This window comes from Carettochelys insculpta, chromosome 7, assembly GCF_033958435.1.
Source record: "Carettochelys insculpta isolate YL-2023 chromosome 7, ASM3395843v1, whole genome shotgun sequence".
In the NCBI taxonomy this organism is placed as follows: Eukaryota; Metazoa; Chordata; order Testudines; family Carettochelyidae; genus Carettochelys; species Carettochelys insculpta.
The window spans coordinates 1480529-1488234 of NC_134143.1; the positions used below are offsets into that span (position 1 = coordinate 1480529).

General features: G+C 53.9%; 2 non-coding genes across 2 annotated transcripts; both read right to left on the bottom strand.

Moving 5' to 3' along the window:
• Positions 1-663: 663 nt before the first annotated feature.
• Positions 664-735, bottom strand: TRNAQ-CUG (transfer RNA glutamine (anticodon CUG)). The gene has a single exon. It is a non-coding gene; the product is annotated as a tRNA-Gln (tRNA).
• A 5991-nt stretch (positions 736-6726) lies between these two features.
• On the bottom strand, positions 6727-6827 carry TRNAL-UAA (transfer RNA leucine (anticodon UAA)). Its single transcript is given in 2 exon segments — positions 6727-6772; positions 6790-6827. It is a non-coding gene; the product is annotated as a tRNA-Leu (tRNA).
• Between the last annotated feature and the right edge of the window lie 879 nt (positions 6828-7706).

The following is a 7706-nucleotide window of genomic DNA, read 5'->3' on the forward strand; positions in this document are numbered from 1 at the left end:
AAGGCGTAGCAAGCTTCCCCGGCACAGCGCCTGCCGCATGGTGTGTGCGTGCACCCAGAAGTAGGATTTAAGTACGAGTGGAGTTAATGATATGACGGTAAATGGTTGTACAATGACAGCAGAGCTGTACAGGCCAGAGCCCAGAGCCAGTCCTAACTGTGACAGTGGGTGGGCTGGTTTTATTATCCCTGACAGGGCCCAGCCTGTCCCCTGCGTCAGCCCCCCAGGGCCACACTCACCTCAGCAGAGCAGGGACTCAAACACGGCTGGGGGATGTGGTGCCTCATCCAGGCCCAGGGAAAAGGGCAGCTGTGACTCAGCTGCAGACAGGGACACAGCCAATTGCTTGTAAGGGAAGGGCCTGGCCCTAAGGCTGACTCAGGGGCTCTGGTCTCTCCCAGCTGCTGAGGAGGGCTGGGGAAGGGGCAGATAATTGCCCTGAAGGACTAAACATCCCACTCCCCACCCCTGCCAGCAGAAGGTCAACTCTGCAGCGCCAGCCACAGGTCCTCCTGCATTTCAAACCAGACAGGACAATTCTAAGGCCCCCCCTACATTACACCCATGTTGGTGGGGCACCCAAGCAGAGATCAAGCTGCAGGGGAGAAGAAGCTCTTGAGAACAAAGCACAGGACTGGTAAAGATCCACAATGAACCACACAAAGGTCCCACTGAGATTTGAACTCAGATCGCAGGATTCAGAGCCCTGAGTGCTGACCATTACACCAGGGGACCTGCACTTTCAGGCTTTTCTGAGCACATGTAACTTGGCAGGCTGCGACCCTGCACTCCTCCCCACCCTCCAGCTCTGTCACCTCTCAGGACACTGCTTCCTGCTCCACTTCTGCTCTCCTCACCAGACGTCCACCTCCACCCTTCCTGCTGCAGCTCCAGAGTGATTAGACAGGGTCATTTTTCTTTGAAAATAACCAGCCAGGAGAGAACTAAGGGCGAAGCAGAGACTGGAGAGGATTGTAGAGGAGTATGTGGCTGAGGGAGGACACAATAGCCCTGGCTGGGAATTCACAGAGTAACTGACATGCTCTCTACACCCACCTTTACAAGCAAACAGATACATGGGGCTGAATGTGACACATTTGATAGATTTGGGAAGAGCCCCTCTTAATAGAGAAGAGACCCAGCATTGCTCATGTCACTATCTACTGCCTGTTTAGGGATGGGTTTATGAGGTTTATGTGCATTGGCACTAGGCAAATGTTGACGGCTCAGCTCCATTTAAAGAATAGAAATCTAGAGTGTGTTTGAGGAAGGGAGATCAGTAACTACCTTTCAAGAGAAGGGTTTGGATTTGAATTAAGGGCCTCTGGAGCCACCATCAAATGCTAAATCGTTGAGCTACCATCTCTTGCACAAATTTAGTTTTGATTCACTGAACTTGAGCTGCCGACAGGACAAGCCGTTTCCCCAGCTCCTTTCCCTTCCTGAACCCACAGCGGCTTTACAAACAGGGTTTGATTAAACTTGATTTCTCCCTGTGCATACAACAGCTTGTGCCCCGCTGACCTGGCTTCTCCCACTCACAGAGCTACAGCCCCTCAGGGAGGCAGATTTCCGGCATATGTGGGGCAGTTCTCTCCCAGCCACTTGGAGCAACATCAGTGGTTACAAAGAAGCAGGAAACAACCTACGGAAGAACACCCACCAATCGATCAGATATTGCTGGGTTTGCCGTCAGTGGCAGTAACTCCTCTCTCTGGCACACGTGGTGATCCAGCGGCCTGGCTCCCTGAGGTGCTGGACAGCAGAGCTTCTACACTGCTAAAATGTCAGCCCTCGTGACAATATGATGTGTTGTTTTCAGCAGGAAGGTGCTGGCCTGCATTGAACGTGCCCGTACCAGTGAAATTTAACCCATGTAGAGTTTGGGGTTAAATACTTTCACAATGTCACACACCTTTTAAACTTATCTGGCTGCACAATTTCCAACAACCCCTTTTCCAGTCATATTGTCATAGGCATGTTCCTGCTTGGAAAGGTGGAGCGGCCTCTACATAGTAACAAAACTCTCCCTGTTGTCCAGCCATAGAGAGCCTGGCTCAGTGGTGGAACACGTGACTGCAGATGAAGCTATCCCAGGTGCTCCTGTTTGGATGGTTTTCTGAACGGAAATCCATTTTCATCTCTGGCTCCAGTATGTTGAGAGGTTGCACTGGCTGCTTGAAGTGGATTTAAACACTTCACACTTTCCTCTGCAAATGTCCGAACACGGAGCAAACCCGTCCCTCAGCTGCCTCAGTTCCCAGCCTCCGAGGCTCAGGTGTCTGTTCCCATCGATCACACAAAGGTGCAGTGTGATGCACATGCACAGGGCTCTGCTTGCCATGGGCTGCATTGGGCAGGAGAACCAGACCCACAGCCGGGGGGGGTCAGGAGTCTGATGCAGAAATTCCCTTGGTGCAGGCTGACACACCTAGGCCGTGCCACACTCAGCCAGCAGCAGCAGCAGCAGGGCCTGACCCAGGCCCAGGAACAAGCCTGTGCTCTGAGCAGTAAATAGTCACCAGGCAGGGGGCAGAGCTGGGCAGAGGGCCAGGCAGAGCCCTACCAGAGAGAGAGCTGCAGAAGGGACCAATGCAGCAGAGAAAAGCACCCAAAGAGACATAACTGCTGAGTCTCACACATTGGCTCAGAGCTACCTAAGCAAGACATGAGTGAGCCGGGCTGATGCCAGCCCCACAGCCACGGGTCAGTAATTCGCCCAGGGACTGAAGGGGCGAGAGGTCCCAGGAGTGACTCCTTCTCCCAAAGGCTCATTTATGAAGTGAGCTCTGGGCACCCAGAGAGATCAGACCCCTTGGGGCACAGCCCCTGCAGAGCACAGTTTAGTAAGTGTAAAAATCTACCCCAGAGCCACAGTTTAAACTCCCACTGCCAGAGACAACGACGTCTCCACTGCGGCTGCTCTCCGAAAATGGAGCATCCATCAAAATGCTCCCAAGTGGCAGACTTGTGCCGTTGGCACCACCAGCCCTGTTGCATGTATCTCACCAGCCCACGTCGCTCAGCAAATCTGTGTGACCAGGCAGGTGACAGACATAGAAACACAGAGGACGCCAAGAACGGTAACAGCAGGTTCCTGCCAGTCACCAGCACCCCTGGACAGAGGCATTTGGAATTCTTACGGTGATGCCACCAGTGACACCCATAAACCCCACCTCCCAGGCTGACCCCTGCACAGCCCCCTGGGCATAGTAGAGCCTATTTGTCCATTGCAATCAGGACACGTAGCAAAGATGAGCTAAAAGGCATCCCAGGACTTGAACCCACCATCAGAGCATGAGGAGGCTCACAATAACCGGTTCAGCTCACCAGCCCCCCTGGAAAGGAGCCATGGGCAGCTGCAGGGAGTTTGTGGTCTCTGGAATGAGACTCGTGGGTCAGGACGTTGGCTTATTCCGAGGGTCATTGGCTCCAGGGGTAGAACATTTGCTAGTGCTCGTGGCTGAGTGCCCAGGGCTGGGGCTGGGAAGTGGCCGTGTCAGTGTCTCACTCAGGTCAATGCTGGAAGGGGGTTTAGCCGGGGAGAACAGCCCAGGGCAGTGCAGGGTTTCCCTGGACTCTCCGGCATTTCAGTGGGTCTGGCTGCTTTGGGGCCGGGACACTGACCTGTCCTGCTGCAGTCGTTGTCCCAGAGGGGCTGGGGGGTTCCAGTCTCAGACACAGCACACAAAGCCGGGCTCCGCAGCACTGCAAGAGCCACCCCACAGTGTGGCAGGCGCCACGTGCGGTTTGAGCTGAGAGCCCAGAGCTGCCCCTTTCCCACAAGGACAGGAGTGTCCAGGAGGGCTGGAGCACTGGCCTGTCACCAGCATGTGAACCTTCAGAACATCCATAGTGGCTCAGAACAAAGGTCCCTCCAGCCCCATGTCCTGTCACGGCCAACACCAGGTGCCGCAGAAGGTAGCAGCCCGGCACCCCTGGGAGCTGAACCCAGCAGCTCCTGTGTCCTCCTTTCAGCTGTGGGGCAGGAGATGAGTCCCAAAGAGGCTTTTCTCCAGCTGCTGAGAAGCACAGAAGAACTCAGGACTTGCTAAGGGTGGCACAGTTGAATGGAGACCTGCCCCAGGCCCTGTGGCTGCATCTATTGCTGTCAGGGGCAGAGAAACATTCATTCCCCCTTGGCAAGGATCTGCTTTTTTCCCCAGCTGTGCACTGCCCAGCCAAGGAGCTAGGAGAGACCAGAGCACTGCATCAAGCCTTGGGGAACCAGCCCTTCACTCAGAGGCAGCTGCACCTGTGCCTGACCTCAGCTGAGCCAGGGCTGCCACTTCCTTGCCAGGGAACTACACCCCTGGCTGTGTTTGGGGCCCTGCTCAGCCCCAGGCAGCAGAGGTGAGTGCAGCTGACTCTGGAGTCAGTCTTGGCACTTTGAGGGCAAATTAAATCATCCCATCCCCCCTCTGGCAGCCAGAGCTCAGCTCAGCCTCACAGAGGTGTCCTGTGCTTTTAGTCTGCCCAACACAGGAGCTGAGAGGCAGCAGGCTGAGGTGTGGTGGAAGTAGCATCCCACAATAGGGCTCGAAATCAACCAAGAAAGATGCAATGAGGGTGGGATTTGAACCCATGCACGCAGAGCACAGGGGATTAGCAGTCCATCGTCTTCACCACTTGGCCACCTCATCTGCTTTCACCAAAAGCTTTTCATAAGTCCCAAAGTGAACCCTGCCAGGAACCTTTCTGCACCTCGCTGGTCGGCCAGGGACACAGGAGGGGCAGGTTTGGCCCAACAGGGCTACGCTCACTCCTGTCCCCTGCAGTGCTGCTTCCTGGGCTGAGCAGGGCCCTAAACACTGCTGGGGTGCAGTGCCCCAGCCAGACAGAGGGATAAGGTGGGGGCGGCCCTGGCTCTGCTGCAGCCACTGACATGGGCAGCTGCCTGTGAGGGAAGGGCCTGTCCCCAAGGCTGCCTCAGGGGCTCTGGTCTCTCCCAGCAGCTGGGATGAGCTGGGTTGTGCACATCTGGGAAAGGGGCAGACACTTGCCTGTGGGGTTGAATGTCACAGTCCCCTCTCTGACACTGAGAGCAATAGATCAGTCTGGAGCACCAGCCACAGGGCCTGAGGCAGGTGTGCATGCGGCTCTCCCCCCTTGTAGCCCGTGGGGTCCTGTAGCCAGACAGAGTCCCCCTGCTCTACTCTATCCTGCCCCTTTTCGGTGCCTCTGAGCACAAAGCACAAAGCACAAAGAAACAGCACAGTCTTAGAATGTCTGAAAGCACAGATGCGCTTAGCTCAAGCCCAGTCTTGTGATGCTTCAAAACACAGATGTGCAGTGTCAGCATGACCCTGGACTGAAGAATACAGACAAGGGGGCTAACAGGCTGGCTGTTGACCACAGGGCCTCAACTTGCCCTTGGCTGGTACTGAAAATTGAAACTCCCACACTTTGTCCCAGAAGAGGAATCTCCTGCCCATACAAAAAGAATGTCCTGTTTTAATGATTTTGTGATCTCTGTCTTACAAGTGTAAATTAAATTGCAACTGCCTTGAAAGAACTGGCATCACAAAGACGAACCTGCACAAGTGGTACCTTTAGATAAGGCAGAATGTGCGTGAGCCAAGGGGTATAAAGAAGCATCCGGCAGACCACTCTAACTGAGCTCCAACAACCTGTACCTGCCGGTCAGGTAAGGTCTTTGCCTCCCGAGGACCCAGGGGACACCCTGCTCGCATTGTTCTTCCCAAGGGATTGAGTGAACGACGTTGGCTACGCCAGGAGTGGAAGGACGCAGGCGGGAGAATTATACCTGTAATGTTTTTTGTGCACATTTAATAGTAAGAGCTCTTTAGGCTGAGGCGTCTGGTCCTCTAATGGGTAACTTTTCACTTGTAATCTAATTAGCGTGTCATACGTATCATCCTACTGGTCGTTAGGAAGATAGAGCGATAACCTTGTAACCATTAAGATTCTTGTTTCTGCTTTTTATAAATAGCCACCATTTAAGCTTTCAGCCTGACTCCTTCCAGTTACTGTAACTCGGCCGAACACAAACAAAGAACCTCAGCTGTTTGGCTACATCAGCCTGGTCAGTGGTAAGGTGCAGTAAAAGCTGAGCGCTGAGTCGTGCTGCCTCCACAGAGCAGACTCTTGGGGCACCCGTCAGCCTCCCTGGCTGCCCACTGGGAAGGGACAGTCTGTCCTAGCGGTTAAAGACTTGGGTGTGGAAAGGCTCACAGACCACTCGTTACCCAGCCATTGGCTAACAGAACCTTCCTGTATAATTCCTCCTTCAGGAGTTTCTGCAGCAATCCTGTTCTCCGGAGCTTTCTAGCACAACTCCTCTCAAAGGCCAGTGGCCTCCTCTTTGAGTCTCTCATTACCACCCACGTCTCACATCCGCACAACCTGCTGCTCAGTCCATGTTTTGGGAGTGAGAGAACTTTGAGGTTTGCCCTGTGAGGATTATGCAGATGAGGTGCTGCATGTGCAATACAGCACCTCATTGCAACTCACAGATCTGCCTCATTTACATGTCCCCTTCCCAGGAGGTGGCTCCTGTAGATGAGCCCCAGCTGTGGCCTCACCAGCTCTGAATCAAGCAGGGGATGATGAAGTCTTGATCTGAAAGAAACTCTCCTGCCCAGGCACCCCAATATGCTTCTGGCCTCCCTGCCTCTGGGGGTGCAATGTTGACTCACCTACACCCACTGTTGCTGTTGCTGGGCCTATCAGCCCCCAGGTCACAACAAGGCTAAAGTAAGGTTGTGTCAGGAGTGGGATTTGAACCCACGCCTCTAATTAGAGACCAGATTACTGAGAAAGGGTTGTCTTAAGTCTGGCGCCTTAGACCACTCGGCCATCCTGACAGAAACGCTAAAGCTTGAATATAATTCATATACACCTACTACACACCTACAGGTGCTAGATCGGTTCTCCAAAGCATGCAAGGACTTTGGGCTCACCATCAGCCTAAAGAAGACAAACGTACTCAGTCAGGATGTTGCTGAATTCCCATCAATCAGCATTGACAACTATACGTTAGAGGTCGTCCACGAGTTCGTTTACCTCGGGTCCACCATCACTGACACCCTGTCGTTGGACACTGAGCTAAATAGGAGGATCGGAAAAGCGGCCACAACTCTGTCCAGACTCAGCAAGAGAGTGTGGAATTACAACAAGCTGTACACTCACACCAAAATGCAAGTCTACAGAACCTGCATCCTCATCACCCTCCTTTATGGCAGCGAGACTTGGACCCTGTATGCCCATCAGGAAAAGAGGCTGAACGTCTTCCACTTGCGCTGCCTCAGGCGCATCCTTGGAATATCATGGAAGGACAGAGTGACCAACACAGCCGTCCTCGAGCAAGCTGGAATCCCAGCCATGCACACCCTCCTCAGGCAGCGTCGACTCCGCAGGCTTGGCCACGTCCACAGGATGAATGATGGAAGGATTCCGCAAGACATCCTGTATGGTGAGCTAGCCTCTGGCAAAAGACCTCCCGGATGCCCCCAGTTGCACTACAAAGATGTCTGCAAGAGAGACCTCAGGGAGGTAGACATCGAGCTGGACAACTGGGAAGAACTAGCAGACGACCGCGGCAGATGGAGGCAGGGGTTACACAAGGGCCTTCAGAGGGGCGAGATGAAGATCAGACAGCTAGCAGAGGAGAAGCGAGCGCACAGAAAGCACAATAAGGACTTGCCAGACACCCACTACATCTGCAAGAGATGCAGCAAGGACCG